Source organism: Cryptomeria japonica, chromosome 9 (assembly GCF_030272615.1).
Source record: "Cryptomeria japonica chromosome 9, Sugi_1.0, whole genome shotgun sequence".
NCBI classification, from domain to species: Eukaryota; Viridiplantae; Streptophyta; class Pinopsida; order Cupressales; family Cupressaceae; genus Cryptomeria; species Cryptomeria japonica.
The window spans coordinates 380,395,257-380,416,250 of record NC_081413.1 but is presented as its reverse complement, the minus strand read 5'-3'; positions in this window follow the sequence as shown (position 1 = coordinate 380,416,250).

Here is a 20,994-nt window from a genome sequence, read left to right as displayed (position 1 = left end):
GGAACTGTATAATTATGTTTACTCAAGGCTGGATGTGAATGGTTTTCAAAATAGTGTTGATTATACTTCCCATTCATAAAGTCATTTTTAGGTTCCATCAAACTATCTATTGATTTCTCCTTTGGATTTCTTTTACTTCTCTTCTGATCAAAGTTTAATTGGACTATGGGGTGGCCTTATGTTATTGACCTCCTTCCGTACATAAAATTTCTTATTTCAGAGTCACCACCTTTCTTCTCGAAAGGAATTTGTATTTTGTATATGAGTTCCTTCCCATAGCAGACTACCTTTTAAATGAATCTCCCCAGTAGAGTCGCCAATCTGTTGGGTCTCAAATCAACAGATTGGATAGGTTCTAAGTAAATACCAACTCCTATGCTCAAACCCTCCAATTGACTTGGCCAACTTATAGAGTGAACCTATTTGGTTACTAACTCTCTCACTTTAGGCTCTGCAGGACCTAGGCGAGTATACCTACTCACTAGTTGTTCCTTCAACTAATGCTTTTTATAGCAGATTTAGTGTCTTGATCTGACTTCCTCCTATATCAGAATGGCATAAGCTCCTAGGATGGAGATATAGCAGATGAGTTCAATATTGTTGTTGTAGAAGCTATTTGATCTTTGTGCTTGAAATATATATATATACACTATTGCTAATTTATTCTAGAATTCCTACTCAACTACTCCTAATACTTTTAATGTGAAAGTATGAATTGATGAGTTGTATTTTATAGATGACCAGTGCCTTTCTTTGTTGTTTGGGCTACAAAGTCTTTATATCTCTTTGGGACTTATTATGTAAACTTGTGAGATAGTTTTTAAACCCACCCCCTCTCGATGAGTCTGTCAGTTACTATTTATTATGAGCTCTACTTCAATGTCTATATTGTAAACTGCCTAAATGAATTTTACTCTAACCTTAAGAGACCATCCAAGGAAGAAATACAAGGAACAATTACAATTCGCAAGTAAATCTTTTTGATCCAAATCTACAATATGAAACACAAAATTTTGTTGGAAGAACACAAATAACCTTATCTCCTTTAGATAATATCATAAGTAACTACCTACAAAAAAATACAGTAATCCACAACACATATACAAAGGAAAAACAACTGATTATATTATATATATTGACCAAAATAGTACAGTGGTAAGCCTGAGGCTATAATCTACTTCTTGTTCTAATTCTCCCTCTCCGTGTTACAAAAGTTCCCTTATTTATATGAGGGTATACATTGTCACCAAGCATCATGCCTTTTCAGCATATAACTATTAATTAGCACCCTTGTTAACAAACTGGAAGATAAACAAGTTCAGCACTCCTATGTGCTCAATATACTTATCATCTTTACACATCAAAATATCATTGTTTAATATCCTCATGTCATTCTCTATCTTTTAGGCTTTTCTTCTACAGTGATAGGTTCCTTTCCCTTTCTGGTCTTACTAGCCTTAGATGATGATTCCATTCGAATTTAAGAAAGAGGTCTGTGTGTAAACAACTTACTTGAAATCACTAAGTTTTGTCTGTGAATTCGCCCAATTTCTGCTTCCAGTTCATCACCTGTGAATTCCTCAATGTTGTGTCTTTTGATGTTGATCTATTACTTATGGCACATTTAATTAGTTAGTAGTGGCGGTTTGGACAATGGTAACCTAGGCACACGTTTGAATTTAATGGCGATGTGACCTTGCTTGAGATTCATTTCTGATTTTCGTGGCAATCAATAACCATTTTAATGAGAATATATCTTTCGATCATTAATTTCTTTAGTCCATCTATCTCTTTATTTCTTTCGACAACACTTTTATTTCAAATATCACTTCGATCAAGTATTTCCTTCATTCATCAAAATATTGTATTTGGTTACTATGGCTATCTCCTCACTGATACCTATCTGATATCCATTGGGTTTTTATGTCGAAGAAACCTTGGGCTTCGGTGACCTCCTTTATTTTTCCACCGAAATACCTCTTCCATCGATATCACTATGCCTCATCGATGAATGGATCTATTGTCTCACCGAAGCCTTTCTTTATCCTCTCTTGTTGTCTTCCACCAATAAATTTGTATCGGCGAAACAACACATATCAGAGACATGCCTTTTAGCCTCCTCAAAACCTATTTCCTCATTGATGTCTTTTATCGATGTAACTTCTTTTTGTCTGATCGATCTTATTCTTTTGATGAGAACATTTCTTTCGGTGAGTCCCTTTGCACCGATGGTATTCTCTCCTTGAAGACCTTTTCTCATCAATGAAAACCATCTCCGCTTTCCTCGACATCTTTTGTCGATGGAATTACTGTCTTCAATGAGTCCTTTCTAAAGTTCATCAGTATTTCCTTTCTTTGATGGCCCTTCTATATTGATGAGACATCATTGGGTCTCATCGATACTATTTGAATCTGGATATCTTTATAGGACACTATTATACCCACTTGATGACTTGTGGGCTATCATGGTATTAATGAAAATGATGATTTCTTATAACAATAGGGGGATTTTATGATTTAATTCCATAGATAAACATTCAAATTTGATGCTCAACACTAGGAATGACCATGAAACGAACATTCTTGTTGGATCGGGTCAGACAACAGGATGATCCAATTCTAATTGTTGAATTTGATTTAGATGAAGGGGTGAGTGGAACAGGGTATAATCCCAAAACTAAGATATTAGCCTTATGGGCAAGCTCAAAAACTACTCGTAAGCCAAAGTTGGTTGATTTGGTAAAGGAATGTCAGGGGGTGGCACTTTTCAAATCCATAATGGAAACATCTCCATTAGAGGCCGCTACAATCACCATGCACTCTATAATGTTTACGAGGGATGCAGTAAAGCAAATGGAAAGAAAGTTACACAAACTAGAGGCTAGGCAAAAGAGTATGAATGATGAAATAAACAGGTTATATATTAAGAATGCTACATTGAGAGGAAAGTTGGAAGGGAAGCCTAACAATCAAAATAAGGTAATCATTCTGCATACGCATACCCCTTCAAAGAAAATTGATAAAATAGGTGACGACAAAGAGTGGACTCAAGAAAATAAGAAATACGAGAAAGAGATATAGGAAATGAGGGTGGCCAATGAGGAGATCCTACAAAAAATGGCATGAGAAACTCTATGAATTTTTTAACAAATTCTCCTACACAGGGTCAACTTTATAGTTGACAAATTGGAAGAGATATATGGGAGTTATCAGACTTTGTTGAAGACGTTAGAAGTGTTCAAAGAGAATAGGCCAAAATTGAAAAACATGTCAAACAGGTGGCAACCTGCATATGTGACATTGGAAATGCTACGCAGGGTGACTCAGAGAAACCCTGATGCTGAACCAAAAATAAAAGAAACTTTGGTGGACTCAATGATGTCAGAAGTATGGAGAAAAAGGTGAGAGCAAAAAATGATTATTTCCACACATTTAAGCATTAGGCTATCCCTCGTATCATGGACAATGACAAGCATATCCAAGACTTCGATGATTGGAAGAGAGACTTCACCTAGACTATAAAAAATATCACTATGCATTTGAAGGAGGAAGGAGATATCAATGTTGAGAGCTTTCATGTGTTTCAAGACGAGATTATAAATCTGGATTTTGGTTACACCAGGTTTGTTGCAGAGGTGAGGAATTTAACAGATAAGAGGTGGAAAGATCATTTGATGAACATGCCCATCATTCTAAACTTTCAGTGGCCCAGTGATTATGAAGTTTACCAATGGGAAGTGACTCATCTAAATGTGCCTGCAAACCGATAACAGAGATTGCCAGGCGCAAAATCTGAGAGTTGCAATCTTCTTCAAATTTTTATCTCATTTCTCCATTATGTCAATTAGTTATGAAGAGGTGTCTTGTAACGATCTGAACCTTGTTGGTTATCTCGATTTTGTATAAAAGGCATAAACCAAGACCAATAGAAAACAAAGTAGATCTTCTAAGAATACCGTAACAGTATGTTGTACCTCATTTCAGTGATGAAATTAATAGAAGAATTAGAAAACTTCTCACATATATATAAAGTGTTACTTTCAATTTCAGTTTGTTTGTTTAAAGAATACAAGTATAACTAACCTAGGTGTTATACTCCATCTTATTTGTATGCTATAGCTTAAATACTTAAATACTCATTGATCTATATTTAATATTTACAAAGAAGAATACGTTACCAAGATAAAAGAAAGGTTTTGCAGAGGGAAATATAAATCGGGATGACATATCCCGATGAACCATTGTCTCATTAGATTTATCCAAAGGACTTGATTCATCAACACAATGTAACACAAAATGATCTGAAGATAAAACAGTGAATATTATATATTGGTTTTGGAATAAAAAGATGTACAAAAGATGCAAACTCATAGGTAATTCATGATGTTCTTGTTCGTATAAAAATAACTTTTCATTCCTATAGACTTGCCTTAACACAATACTAGCAGTCCCAACAGACAATGTGTAAAATCGTAACCCCCTCTACATACAAAATGACTCCTTATACATATGTGAGTCAAAAGATAGAAATGAAAGGACACACCATTTCATCAGTATAAACTAAAAACTGACAAAAACCTAACTAATAACTCTCTAACTGTTATGACAACCAGAAACATTACAAAACATATTACAATGAGACAAATTAACTTTTTTCCATCCAGCCTCTGACCGCACTTCTGAATATACCGAAGATATCCTTCATCTTTGTAAGTGCAAGCATTAAAGATGATATCTCTGACTGCCACTTCCAATGTAATAAAATTCTCCAGTTGTTCTCCAGTCTTTTGGTGTAAGATATCCTGATGAAACCTCATTTCCATCCGCCATGATATCTATTCTATCGGGTAACGGGGTAGCTATCTTCTACACTTTCTGATATCCTGATGACTTCAAATTATCCACTTCGCATTATCCTTCATCGATTTAAGTTATACCAATAGCCTCATCGTCTATCGGCATAACACTTTTGTCATGCCTTTGATAGTGAATGTTATGTCGATGAACCCTTCTTCATGATTTCTCCTCGGTGAACGTCGCTATGATAAATTCATCTCCTCAGATCAGTGCAGCGAGTCACCTTCCATTATGAACTTATTTTTAGCTCTCTTTTGGAGTGGTCGATCTAGGTTATGTTGATAGATCCTTCCATTGTTTTGACTAGGTGGTCTTGTCGGGGTAACTTATGTCGATAACTCAAATTTAAAAATAATACAAATTAAGCTCTTCATGAATGTTATTGCTTCCAATCTTCCATGGAGACTTCATATGTGCTAATAAAATGTTAGATTCCTAGAGTTGATTGATCAGAATGGAGAGATTAAAGATAGAGACAAATGGATCTCAAAGTGTTGAAGTCTTCTCAATGTTGCCCTCGATATTGCCCAAGTTGATGGTGTTGAATTAAAGGGAACTATGGAACATATGGAAAAGTTCATTAGTTAGGTTTAGTTAGTTGGATTCCAAATGAAAGGGTATTCCTTTTCATTATGAAACTAAATCCTCATTTATATGTAGGGGATCTTTTTGGAAATAGGGGATAGTGTTCATTTTCTATTACTTTTTAAAGACAATATCCTATGTGGTACTTATGCAAGATGTTTTTGGAAATACTAAGTTGGAGGAGGACAATATGTGTTGAGACCAGCTGATTTCATGTTTCATTCTCAATATAAAAATCAAGTATTTCTTTATCTCTAATTGTATCTACCTTTCAATTGGTTGATCAATTCCCTGTGATAAATCTATTTAACTAGATTAATTTGATGTGCTATCTTATGTACTTGTGATTCAGTTTATTTTTCATTTTGAATATCAGTTTGAAGGGTTGATTGGAAAATGTCATATTGTCTTATTGGTCTTTCAGAGAGAAGTTAAATTCAATAAGACTAAAATGCATATTATATTTTGATTACAACTCATACAGATGCCTTTGAACTAATGGTCTTGTTATAAGAACAAGTTATCAAAACTGTCTCCAGGGTTATACGTAGGATTTCTCAATTGAAGTGGTGTGAAATTAATTAGGGATGAAGGCCCGAGTATTTTGTTGATTTGGAGTGATTAAATTGGGTATTTTCAAAGCAATCTTCATTAAGGAAGCATACTTTAAATTCATATAAGCATATCTTTTACAATCCTTCATTTATAAATAAGCATTTTCAGTCTTCAATAAGAAACTATTATAACCAGGTGGAAGTTAAGAAAAATTGCCATCATACAATTACTGGTTCTTTTAAATCCACTATATAAAAACCTTTAACCTACAGATTTAGGTTTCAAGTATAGGTTCACCTACCTTGGTTTAGCGAAGCCTAAAGTGTAGGGGAATTTGATCTATCGATCATTCTCGTTTGTTCACCAAGACTGATTCAGAAGTCATTAAGAGAAGTGCCAAAACCATTCATCATACAAGACATGAAGAAAAGCCACATATAACCATTCAGAAAGCATGAAAAAGTGTACAAGAAACCAATCATTAACCATTGAAGCTATTTAAGTGAAGTGAATCACATTTATTGAAAATAACCATTCATGAATCATACAAAGTGTTTTCTTAAATGAAAGAATATGTCTGATTACAAACACTCTGCACCATTGCTGACGTTTTATTCAACAGGGGTTAGCAATATACATCTAGAAAACTTTTGTAATAGTACAAGCCTCTTATGGAAGTAGAGGTTGAGTATTTAAATGACTTTTGTTTCCCCTAGTGGTCAGAGTAAGGGGAGGCACATCATTCCCATCGTCTTCATCGGTTACGAAGGCCGACACCTCCTCATACCTCCGTTTCCAGTACTGAGCACATTGTGCACAAAAATCTAGCATGCTCTGCATCTGGTCACTTATGATTTTGCTGCTTTTAGTGCATGCCTCACGCACTACCTCCTGTCTCTCATTCTCCATCTGTAGTCTACGCACTTCCAGCTCAAGGTATGTATTCTTATCATCAAAGTCCATGACCTTGTTATTGAGTTCCATGCATTTATTATTGATTTCAGTGCATCTCCTTTTCACTTTAGTGAATCTCCATTCAAGAACAAAAATAATCCCCTTCAGCCTTTCATTTTCAACTTGGGCCATTTGGACCTTCTGTGTTATCAGTTCTACACGCATGGCGTCAAAATTCATTTTGTCCATCCCATCATTCCAGTCTACAAAGGGTGGTGATGGTTGTCTTGCAGACTTCCCTAAATCGTCGTTGGAGGTGAGAACATCGGGCATCCCATTCGCCTTTGAATTCATAGTAGGCATTCTGTTCTCGGGAATAGATGTTTCAATGCCCTTTCTTTTTCCTGTCCCCACCATTGCCATCCCTGCAAACAATGCCAAAAAGAAGTATCAGTAGATAGGTGGGAAAGATAACATGAAAAATGCAGGAAACAATAGTTTATGCCAACATGAAATGAAAAGGTATTTGTTGCATTTTTGCATGAATAACATTATGTACAATACAAAAGTTAACATGTTCACTAAACTAGGCACTTGGGTGGCAGGTTACCTACCAATTGGGAATCCATGTTTTGGGAAGATAACTCCATCACTCACCACTCCTTGTCCTACATCCAACTTATTACACATTTGCCATGAAAGTATAACACAAGTCTGTTGTTTTTTAATTGATTTTTTTTTGTTATTTTTTTGTTGTTAATTCATTTTAGATTCAGTGTTCAAAAACAAACAATAATAATGCTATATTGAACTGTCATAAGCTACAGTGGAACAAGCACATGGTTCACAATTTCAATCAAACATTCCACTTGATCAGTATACGTAAAAGAGTTGCAAAAAAACCTATGCATATGCAATAAGTAAGAGACCTTGAACAAAACTTGAACAATAAACGACTATCATCGACTTTATTCTACCATCCACTATCATGATTAAAAATGTTGTGCACCAAAGATAGGTTTCTGAAGTTATTAAAGGGTAGTTGATGGTGTAGGATCACCATGAAATAGTCCAACAAATCAATCCTTTACAGTTATGTTGCTTAAAATAGTAGGAAAGGTTGAAAATAAAGTACAGTTCATCTAAAATGAAAACAATAATTGAGATGGTTTAAACTATGATAAGGTAAAAGCCATTTCAATATAATATCTCCAAATCTCATATGAATAGTCTATCAAGATTGATCTTCCACCACAGTATCTCGCTCTAAATATTAGGAAAGAGGAACAACAACACAAATCAAAAAATATTATCGCCTTCGTTGTCTGGATTGTCCAATGGAGTTGACAGTACCATAAAATGCTTTACACTTCTTCTCGTGCTTATGTAACTCGGGAGGGGTGATGCAAAGTGATCGTAGCCTCTGGCTTACCCATATGACCACAGGGTCATGTTTAACATCCTATTTTTGTGGCTTGGCACTTTCGCCAACTTTATCCTGCCACATGCAAACAACATCATACGAGTGTTGCCTATTTCATTTCATTGGAATAAGATAAATGATGGAATGAGAAGATGGACGAAGGCATCTTGTCATCTTCAAAACTTACCATGGGTGGGGAATAGACCAAGTCTTCAATAGGCCACATTGCCCATGAGTTTAGGGAATCTGACAAGACATCGGCAAAAGGACCTAGGTGAGGTAGCTTGGCATTTGCATCAAAGACTTTCATGATGTGAACTTTAGCACAATCTCATGGGACTGGAATAGTATGACACATTACACCTTTCCCCAGGCCATCAACAATGCCTTCCCCAACCACTATCCCATCCACTAGTAGGTGGATTTCAACTCCAACAACAACAACATGAGCATCTTCTTTGGTGCACTCTTCTTTGTCTTCCACGGTTGCTTGCATCAATAACAAATGGACGTGGTCGCTTAAATAGAATTATTTATACCTGACCATCAAACATAGCCAAATCAATTCATGACAATGCAATACAATAGTACCAAAATAGCTGTCTCTCCTAGCCCATTGCCCCCATCGTGGTCACAGTCTGCATTTGTACATCCATCATCATTTCCCTTGACTCTTTCTCAATGCTTTCTTCTATCAGATTATGCTACAAAACGTGACACATTGTACAAGAGTGTAAGTACACATTAAACCCATATGCCTATGAACACTACTAGACCAAGGCCGATGAATTTTATATGACTAAGGCAATAACAGGAACACAGATAATGGACACAAACCACAACAACATAAAAAATGCTTTGCAGTATAACACTGCCTCTCACCGCTTGTTATCCAAAATAAGATCCCAATACCTATTCATCTCTCCTCTTATCCTCCAATGTCTACCCCAATTCACTAGACTCCTTTGTAATCTTCTCGCCACTACATGCACTCAAATTTCCATTCAACATCTCCTTCAGCTTCTCCCTCCAAACAGACTTCTGAAGTTTCTCGTCCAATACCGCGGCCGACTGCATACAAAAAAGAGTTACTCTATAGTATAACACACCATGCAATTATATAGCACTACATGTCATGCACAATGGCACAACATTACCTGTTCATCTTTGCATCTATCGTCCAACCTCTTCCCCAATTCAGGAGAATGCTCTGCAATCGTCTCACCATTGTATGCACTTAGTTTTTCAATCGTCGTCTCCTTCACCTTCTTCCTCTTAATGGACATTCAATACTTTGGACTTGGTTTTTGGGGAACACTACACACGGTGTCATCAGGCAACTACATTGACTATTCTTTGCTCCTATCGTCCATCGTCTGTCCTAATTCAAGAGACTACTCTGCAATCTTCTCGCCACTACATGCACCCATTTTTTCATTCGACGTCTCCTTCAGCTTCTTTGACCAAACAGACTGATACCTAACAGACAACCGAGGTTTTTGACTTTCTTTTTTGGGCACACTACATTCTGTGTCATCCAATACCACGGGACAGTCCATGCTCCCTCCATGGACCCCATCAAAATCAGCCTATAATGACATGGACGAAATAGTCAACATACTACACAGTGGAGTGCAAAGCATACCATGCAATGAAAACACACATATGGATAGGCCAACAGACAGCCACCTTTAATGACAAATATGTGGCCTCATCTGAAGTCGGACTTGCTTTTTCTACAGCATTCTTCTTTTCTTTCTTCCCCGACGATTCACATGCAGGCTCATTCACTAGCACGTTTGTTTCAGAGTGAAGTTCGCCTTGTTTTTTCCGCAGCATTCTTCTTTTTTTGCTTCCCCGACAAAACAGATGTACCCTCATTTATTTCAGGATCTGAAGCTGGTCTTGTTTTTTCCGCAACATTCTTCTTTTTTTGCTTCCCCAACGAAAAAGATACAGCCTCATTCACTGGCACGTTTGTTTCGTGATTACCCTTTGATGCCAAAACCTCCTCGCCATGGCTTGCACTGTCACTTATGTTGGTATTATAACAGACAATAAGAGATTGTTGGCATTTCAATAAGTATATTGAGAAGGTTGTTGATGATTATGGATATAACTGATTAAGGATGTTTACTGTCTTAATATTATTATTTTGTCATTGATATCAAGAAATTGATTTTCTAATTCATTATGATGTTGCCATATCTTAAGAAGTATGATTTGATGAGTATAAAGATTTCGGTAAAAGACATTGAAAGATTGTGATGAATAAGGGGAGAAATAAGTTATTCAATGGGCAACTATTACCGAGTTAGACAATGATGAGATCATGATGTTTAGATTGTTTTGATATCCTACATATGTTGTTGATTGTAAGGTTAATACTACAATATGTTACCGAGCAAAGAACCTAGTCGGTAAACCCTAAGGAACCTAGTCGGTAAACCCTAAGGTTATCACTATCGGTTAATGAAGGCAGAATGTCTACCGAGTGAAGTTTAGTATTTATCGAGTTGCAACTGAGCTGTAACAGAATGCATTAAATGATTAAAAGCGTTATTTAATGAAGGAAGCTGATGAGCTGGAATTGATTAAATGATTGGTATGTCGTGCATGAAGTTTGTTAAGGATCTATGGTAAAGGAAGATCGGCAGGAAAATCTATAGCTTAGATTGAACCTCAATACCTTAGGACAAGTTCCAAGAAATGTATGCAAGTTCCAAGGTGAGGTAAAACATTTTCAGATCGAAGGATACATTGAACCTGGTCAAGTTTAAAGATCGGATGGCTATGATTGATCATGGGATATGTGATCAAGGAGATTAAGTGGTTAGCAAATTGTTTATAAATAAGGAACTGTTGATAAACAATGCATGCGGGCAAGTGTAAGCACAAGGATGCTACATAGTGATTACCAAGCACAGAAGCTTGAAGACCTGTTTGATTAACAGAGTATAGAGCCCAGCAGAGGGACAAGATAAGTCCTATGACTAGATTGTATTGAGCAAATAAGAATTTTCTTTAGCATTTTTGATGTGAAGTTGTAGATATATTTTATTACTGTTATTTTGTAAAGTGATAGAAAATCTCTTAACCGAGTGGACTTAACAGTCTTATTTGTAAAACCCTCTAGCAAGGTGACATTCTGATTGAGTGTTTGAAACCCTTTAACAAGGTGAAGATCCTAACAGATCTGAGGGAAATCCCTTAACCGGGTCACATCTAGAAATGTGTTTGTAATCTTTAACAGGATTTGCTTTTAACCGAGCATACTCTAGAAGAGTATATTTCTTAGTGGGTCCAAAATCCCACAGTGGTTTTTCCCTATTTGGGTTTCCATGTTAAATCTGGTGTTATGAGTGTTATGATGTTTATATGCTTATGAGTTTGCATGTTTAGCAGTTTTGGTTATATTGCTGAAGTATATGTTACTGAGGTTGAATCTGTTGTTTTTATGGAAGATTAAGTTTGTATGATTCACCCCCCCCCCTCTCATCTTGTTAGCTTGGCAACTGTACTTAACAATTAGTATCAGAACTATGAACTTAAACTCTGGGCAGCAGGATAGGATAGCTCATTAAATCATTCTTCAAATGTTTAAAGGAATTTAGTAAACTGCAAAACAATATGATCACTAAAAATTACCTTTGTTGCAATATTCTTTCTTTCTAGTAATTCTAAAACCTTCTTCCTTCCCGCCTCCCTAACCAAACTAATTTTGTACACTCACATTGCTTCCTTTATCTCTTCCTTCCCTTCGGTAGGAAGTTCATCACGTGTTTTCTTGCCATATTTCATTCACACCCGGTCAGTGACATGTTTTTTTTGCATACTTTGTCATACACCCATTTAGTATTCAATATTAGATTCCCTATTTTTCAAGTCCATCAGTGATTCCTTCGTATGATCCACACTACATTGTCCACTACCACATGGTTGATGACTGCATCATACAATCCCCAATAATGGAAGTTGATGTTCTCTGGCTCTATGCATATTAAGACTCCCCAGATCCCAAAACTGATGGCCTTCATTGTCAGAACAATAACGAAAGAGACAAAAGTAGTGCAACCTACAATTAATATGTTCTCTTTTGTGATTGGCATGTTGCTACGCACAACCAGCAGAGACAAAGCGTCACATTCAATTTTACACTAATCAAGCATTATAAAGATAATCCAATATATAATGACTAATAGTGGACCTCCTTGTTACTCGTCCCTCCTCCTTGTTCTTGTTCGTGAGCGCTAATAGAATCTCATTGTTGTTCATTCTCTTGTTTGATGCTCACCTCATGCTCACTATGAACATCCCCTTTTTCACTCTCACCACCTGGAGCATCAGTATAATCGCCCTCATCTTCCTCACTAGCACAGCCACTATCATAATGTTGTTCAATAAAATAGCACACATCATCGATGCTTTTAATGCCCATATATATATCTACATTTCCACTTATAAGTCCCAACTTCCAACAACCATGCCATGTAATGATGGAAAAAAATATAATGCAATGATAAATAATTACCAGTGTGGTTGTATAGTCACTGAGAAGCCAACTTGACAATGGGTTCAAAATTGGAAACCCAACTCGTGACTCATTCAGATTTGAATCCCCAACTAGTCCCTAACCTGAAGGCCCATCTCCTGACTCTTTTAGATTTGGATCCCCAACTAGTCCCACATCCAAAATCCCAACTCCTGACTCTTTCATATTTGAATCCTCAACTAGTCCTGGATGTGAAATTCCAACTCCTGAATCTTTCAAATTTGAATCCCCAACCGGTCACGCATCTGAAAGCCCAACTCCTGACTCTTTTAGATTTGAATCCTCAACTAGTCCTGCATGTGAAAGCCCAACTCCTGAATCTTTCAGATTTGAATCTCCAACTGGTCGCATATCTGAAAGCCCAACTCCTGACACTTTCGGATTTGAATCCCCAACTACTCCCAGATGTGAAATCTCAACTCCTAAATCTTTCAGATTTGAATGCCAAACTGGTCCTGCATATGAAAGCCCAACTCTCTCCTGGGTAAACAAATTGGATCTCCAGTCACAAGAATTAAACAGTGAAAACACCAAGCAATACTACATGTTGCATAATCCATTAAAACTACTTAGCTTACAGGTAGGCTGATGTCACATGTCACTAGGAAGCGAACATGGCCAACTCCTAGGAGATCATCTTCCTTTAGCTCCAGTAACCCATAATCAAGATCAATAGTTTCCCTCAACCTTTTTCACAACGCAATTGACATGATTGAACTGAAAAAAAAAAAGATGCAACTGATATTCTTCACACTATCAATAACACCACACATTCACCACAAATGATACAGCCAACACATGACCAGTTATTTCCACATTGTAATATAAAGTCACCATGTCGTCATGTTATGTACAACCTAGCTAATGGTTTAGCCATAAACTATTCATGGCATTCCGGTGTAGAACATATTTCGTTGCAATTGCAATAAAATAATGACTATGATCCATCGCTAACACTGTAAAAAAGGCTTCATGTGTTCTCCCCATCTAAAATACAACAACAAAAACTAGACTTTGTTAAGGATTGATAAAGAAGGATGTAAAACATGCTTAACGCATCGGCTGCGTCTATTCTGGCTCCAAAATGGACCTTTCCAATAGCGTGTTAGCGACAAGTTAGTCAATCACAATTGCTCATTGCAAAATCGATGGTGTAAAACGAGTGTGCAGCAATTAAGATGATCACTCTATATCATAGAATACACAGGGATTCATTAGCATTAACAAAGTCTTTGACGATAATTAATGGGTATAGAGACCTCCAATTCATTATTCCAAAGACATGTCTTTTGAAATGAGTATCTATTCTAAAGGTTCCATCTCTTTGTTGATATCGGAATATTATTATTTATTAAAAATGTAGTCTTAAGTTACCAAATGAAAAAAAAAACAATGTGAAGGATAGACATGTGAGGAGTTCATCATTCCAACCGGAGACATCTGAAACAGAACCCCAAATAACATTTCAAATTGGAGTTGGATCATCAAACACATGTAGTTCTCAAACATCATGAACATCAATAATCTAGATATACAAATACAGTAGGATGAACATAAACACTCTTATGCAAATGAATAGAATATATACAAATTTATAACACATAGTTTGCAAGAATCAGGATTTTTGGTTCATATATTCAACACTGGTTTCATGACTCGAAGATCCATAAAAAACAATTGTACTGCATTCAGGTTGGAAAATAATATCTTATTGTCTAATATGGTGCATCTATAGCATAGAATATAAGGCATCAGCCAATTGCATTGTTCATTTTCATCATCATCAAATTCAGTAAAAGTAAATGTTCTGTTTCAAATTGAGCTTCTTTTATGTGGTCTTGACCTCGTTTACATGTTACGGTTTTCCTTTTGATGCAAACAGACTCCTAAAAAATCAGGTTGTTGACTAGTTGATGCAACCATTCCTTGATTGTGCATGACCTTCTCTTGTTTAGGAGTTGATCTATTGTTTGCTGACAATTAGGAGTTGATATGTTGTTTGTTTGATGATAGAAAACATGGCGCATTTTTTATCTACCTAACCCATGGAAAAAGGAAGACTAATGCATGAATGAAAACATTATTGTTGAAGCAGCCTGCGTCTATTCTGGCTCATTATTGAAGGGGCATTTATGGGACTGTAGTTTTCTGTGTCATGTTGTGGCTTGGGGTATGTTGAAATCCACCTCTATAACTCATATTTTCCTGTTTTGGTTTGGATTTTGTTTAAAATCATCACGGTTTGCATTGTTTGTTTGCGTTTCTTTTTTGCCTCTATATGTAGCCAAAATAGCTTCAACCTATGTCAAATATTTGCCTATTTTGGAGCCAAAATAGATGCATACAATAGCGTTAGGGTGAGAGAGGGCTAGGGTTAGGTTTTCTTTTTTTGATCTAATGAGCAACTAAGAATAATGGAAACAGAGCATAATATTTCCATAGTTTCTTTTGTCTATGTTTTTTTTTTGTCGATTTCCTCTGTATTGCAGAGGACATGTTTGTTGAATTCCACAGTCAGAGGATCATTTGCATCACCTTATTGAATATATGTGTGTGTGTGTATTGCTTCATATTGACATATATATATATATATACACTAGCACACACCAAACCGCAAACAAACAAAGCAAACCCAATCAAGCCTTCAACAATCGGACGCCCTTCAACAATGAGCCAAAATATACGCAGCCTGCCAAACCCATATATATATATATATATGAATATGAAGAAATATACATAGACACGCACACATGCCAGTGATTGTTTATTTTTTTCTATCTTTTAATGTGCGTGTATAAGAACAAGCATTTCATCTTTAACAGCTCTGCTCACTATGGAAAAATGACACATATAATTATGGAAATATGTACCTTTAAAATCTTGTAGATCTTCTTCACTCTGCCAACCCACAAACAATGAACCTTGGTATCCTAACATGGCCATGCTGCAAAATGATGCCTAATTTTCAAAGACAGAACACAAAATGACACCGAAAATAAAAACAAAAATTTATTGAATGTCTAGGGGTTTCAAATTACTACAGCCGTCTAAGCCTCCACCCAAATCGTTGTCCTCTTGACACCTCCCAAGGGCACACTCACAACCACCTCTGTGATACAAAAATGATATTAAAAATTGTAATCGAAAACACAAGGTTGACGAAGGAATCATAAAACTATCATTATATGTTAGGGTTTGAAATTACCAATGCCACCATAACCCTACACAACAATCTTCAATCGTCCCACCCACCTGTGCACTATGATACCTCCTCCATGCACATGAAAAAACCCGCATGTTAACAGGCGATAACAATATACCCAGACAACTCACATTATGCATGTGGTCAACTTTTGTCCTCCCCTTCAGAGCCACAGATATTTTGACAATGCATACCTATAACTCCAATGGAAGCACAGCTCCTTCGCTCAATGATTCAACTAGGGACATTGTGATGCCAAGATCGACATGGATTTACACCATCAAATATTTTGTTTCACCTCCACTGCGTTCTGCATGCAGCTCCCATACGAAATATATCCAAAATTTTGGCAGAATCAAGTTTTCATTCAAAATTTCGAAAAAAAATTGAAAATTGTCCCCATAAGACGTGACTGTTGATGTTAGTCAACTCATGGACACAATAAAGCAGGTTACCCAAAAATGTAACCCGCCTGGCCATTTAAAAAAAAAATTGAAAATTGTGCCCATAACACATGACCGCCGATGTTAGTCAACTCGTCAACGTAATAAAGTCGGTTACCAAAAATGTAAACCATGTGGTTGGCGGTATGTTAACCGCATCTCTCGATGTAACCATCACATCGTCATGATATCGGCCAAGAAAATTTTAACCACGAGCAAGTTTTTCCATCAAACACAAAAGGCAACGTCATCCATGTCATCGCCATAGCAGATACGTCCATGTCATCTGTGGGTCCCAGGCACGTCAGTCTCATGGACATTTCAGACATGAATGGTATGCCTTGGGCATCATGTAGAGAGGCATGCCGTTTTGGAGCCAGAATAGCTACAGCCAGTGGCAAGTGCAAAGCAGGTGTAGGAGCTACATGTAATAAATCATTGTGGGTAGGTGGCAGTTGCAAAGCAGTTCACGTGCTTTGTCTCTACTATCACATCGTCATACAAATGAGAAATCTAAAGATAATAGTAGCTCTAAAATGCCATAAGAAGAAAAAATATAGGCCTTCAAGATTACATTCATAGTTTCAAACCCTCTCAAACAAAACCGCCATTCGAAACGCTGGTCTTTTGAGGATTCAGCAAGGGGGTTTCGCTCAGACGCCTCAGTGTTTGCAAGAAATTTTGCTTTTCTCATGACAATATTCCATCTTCCCTCAGATTTTGCTATGGCTAGGAAAGGTAATTTATTGTTTTGATTTCAATGATCAAGTTAGGGCTTCAGTGTAGGGTGAAAATGGTCTCTGTGCAAAACAATATTAGACATTCATAGGCTCAGGGTTCGAATCCCAACCGCTATGTAAGAGAGCATTTTAAGATAGAGAAGGGAGAACATTTTCTGCAGAAGTTGGAATCAGATGCAACTAATGCAGAGCATTGAATTTGGAGAAGGTATTTGGAATTTTTTGTTTATTTTCAATCCTACAAATAAAAGATTTTACGTACACATTCTTATATTATTTTATTTGATGGACAAAAAAAAGCTTCTTTGAAATCAATTTTATGTATTTATTAATTTATTTTGATTTTCTACATCGTGGAGTAATGTCAAAATGGTTAGTAAGATTTATTCAATGGTGATCAAATCCACTCTTTTTCTTATTTTTAGTTCCAACCGACAGGCAGGTAACTATCGCATCCATTGGATGCAAAACTGATTTTTGGCTCTCCAATCATATTAAAGTATTTTTTAGCTTTCTATTTTTTTTCAAATGTTTCAATAATAAAAATATTTAATAATTAACAGTAAATTATTTTCTTTAATTATTATTGGATGATGTCGTTGATGTTTTTTTTTTTTAACTTTTTTTTTTCTATCCAATTAGATTACAGTATTTTTAGCTTTTTATGTTTCACAAATATTTTGCTGAGAATGTTCCGGAAGGTACTTGAAACATAACCAAACCTGAAGCATACTAAATCTCTCGAAGGACTGCAATACAAATTGTCATTTCTTTGTTTGCAACCTTCTATTAGCAGAACTTCATGCTCGTTGGTGTCCTTTTTCTCTAGGAGGTGATGATAATCTCAAATTGACAATTTGTTTTCCAGTTGAAGATCCCACATGAGGTGAGTCTTAATCTGTGTACACTATTTTCGATGCAGTAACATTCACTTATCATGCCACTTTCTCTAACATGCACTTCTCATACCACTTTCTCTATAATTTTTTGCCACTTAACATTTGATTTTCTTTGTTTCTTTTCCTATCCCTTTTATTTAGGGATTGAGCAAATTGGTGATATTGAATTTAGGCTCAATGCTTACCCAGTTATGCATTGTCTGCTTGGAAAAAGCGGATACCGACTCTTGTGTTTGAATAAATTACAGTAACTAAATAAAATTTAAGGATAAATTAGCTTGAAATTTGAGCATATTTGTCTTATAGAACATTCAACCTCACAGATAAGAGATGAAAATTTCTCAAAACCCATCTTGCACCGCACCAATGATTGTAGTGAAAACCCTAAACACCGTAAAACATTACATTCATCAGTACACATTAACTGAAAACTCTTTGTTTTCCCCTATTTTCTCTGAGTTAGGTCTATTCTTGTTACTGCAACAAATGGAAATGGGGACTCAAAGAGGCTACTGAGAGGATTGACTGGTTATGTAGAGCCTAGTCATACAAAATTGATTTGTATTGGAGAAGGATAGGGTGAGCTGGAGGTTCAAATTACTTTGAGAAAGGAACTGGATTGGAGGCCTACAACTAGGACTACCATTAACAAATCTATGGCAAGGTATGTTATTCGCACTGATATTCAAGATTGGTGGAAAACATTTTTGATGATGTCATTATCACATTCCTTTAAAATGCAGAAAGGTTCAGTAATGGGCATTGACTTTGAAATAGATCTATTTTTTGAATACCCACATATACAAACCTTGAAATTGTCTCTTTGACTTGGGAACATGGTAGTATGTTTACTTTCTCACTGAATTCTCAAATATAGCAAATAAGAACTCAAATAGAATGGCACTTTCATCACAGTACAAGCCTATGTTTATGATATAGAGATTTATCTAGCAGGTAGGTCTCAAATTAAATTATACCCTTTTCAAAAGAAAAAGAAATAAGAAACAGTCAGTTTTTTTAAGCTTTGAACATACATATATAAAACTACAGATGCCATAAACAAAGTATATCACTTTGGAAACTGGATGTTTCTTTTAAGGCATACATGAATGAAATTGCAGGTATAGTACAATTATACGAAATGGGTACTCAAATTCAAGATAAAACATAGGTTCATTTTTAGAAGTGCATATTGAACTTACCAAAATGGGAATAGGAATTAAAGTAATAATCGATACTTCTTTGATCAGTCAGTAAAAACATTTTCCTTTGATACATTTTCAGTGGTAGTAGCAACCATGGAAGACTCGCCCTGGCCTTGTAGAATTCTCGTACAATTGTGAATTGGAAACCCAAAATTCCTCAAACCAAATTCAATTTTGCTATGGAAACCAAATATTCCTCGTACAATTCTGTAGTGGAAATTGAAAAATTCTCGTACAATTCTGAATTGGAAACTGAAAATTCCTCGACCATATACATTATATGATGCCCAAATAAAAAAATAATAGAGATTAATTAAACACTTTAAAGAAAAACTTTAAAGAATTCTCATCTCTGAAGCCTTGACAATTAATTCTTAAACATAATATCTAACAAAGAGGATGAAAGATAAACAGAAATCCCTGCCTTTTCATCCCTGGCACGAAAAGTCCTCATATCCATGCCAGTAAGAGATGCACACATGACCATTCCAGGCCTCACCTTTTCACAATTTTTGTCAATCAGTTGTCAAGAAGGCAGCCAAAATGTTGCATCCAACTCCAACAAATCTCTAACATTTTCCAAAAAAATTCTTTATCTCGAGCCTCAGCAAAATCTCCTTCAAAGTGAATTATAAGCTTATCATTTCCAAGCTTCCATAAAACTTCATAACACACATCATCCACGGAGTTGTATTTTAAGCATGTGACATCATATCCTCTGTCCATTTTCATGTGCAGTATGTTGCACTAGAATTTATAAAACTATGGTAAAATTAAACTATTTTTTAGTCATTCTCCATGTCAGTTGGCTTATGCACATGAAAGTAAAAGAAAATATCCACGTGCAAGATAGACAAGGCATGCAAATGAAGTACATGAAAAATGTCGAAGCATAGACAAGGCATGTAGATTGCTTGCATGTCTGGCTAAGAGTTCTTTTAACACGTGGAGAAACAAACATGTCTTTTGAACATGTAATAACACATTAAAATTTCAATTTGTATATATTCATATTTTTTATTTAACTTCACAATTTTAAATTTATTTTTTATGTATATTTGTTACAAGTTATCGATTTTAAATTCCTTCTTTCTGTATATTTCTTACAAGTTATCAATTGACATACATAATCTATGTTATGTTATTCATATATTTACTACCATTGCCAATTCTTTCCAAGTTCTTCAGTCTCTATCATGTTACATGCAAATAGTCCATGAGTTAGACATGAGCATGTTAAAGACCATGCTCATTAAAAATATCAACGATAAAGACATTCATGCTCATCTTTTCATAAGCTCAAAAATTTCATGATTCCCTAACATTTTCTCTAGTCACTTATGTGCAACTGTTGAAATATTTGGTACAACAACATAGCAATACCTCTCCAACTCTTGAAAAAACAAAATGAAGTAAATATTTAGATTTTAAAATCTTTTTTATATGAACGATTTTACTAGTTGTGCTAATTATTAATGAGGCAATGCAAAATCTAAAGAAACTATCCCCAAAAGTGCAAGAACATATGAACTTAGGAGGTTCTTTATCTTTAACCCTTTTGAAGTATACAACTCTAAAGCTGAAATTAAATAAATTTGCAAACATTGTATGTAAGTTGTTTGGCTGGTTGTTTTCTAAA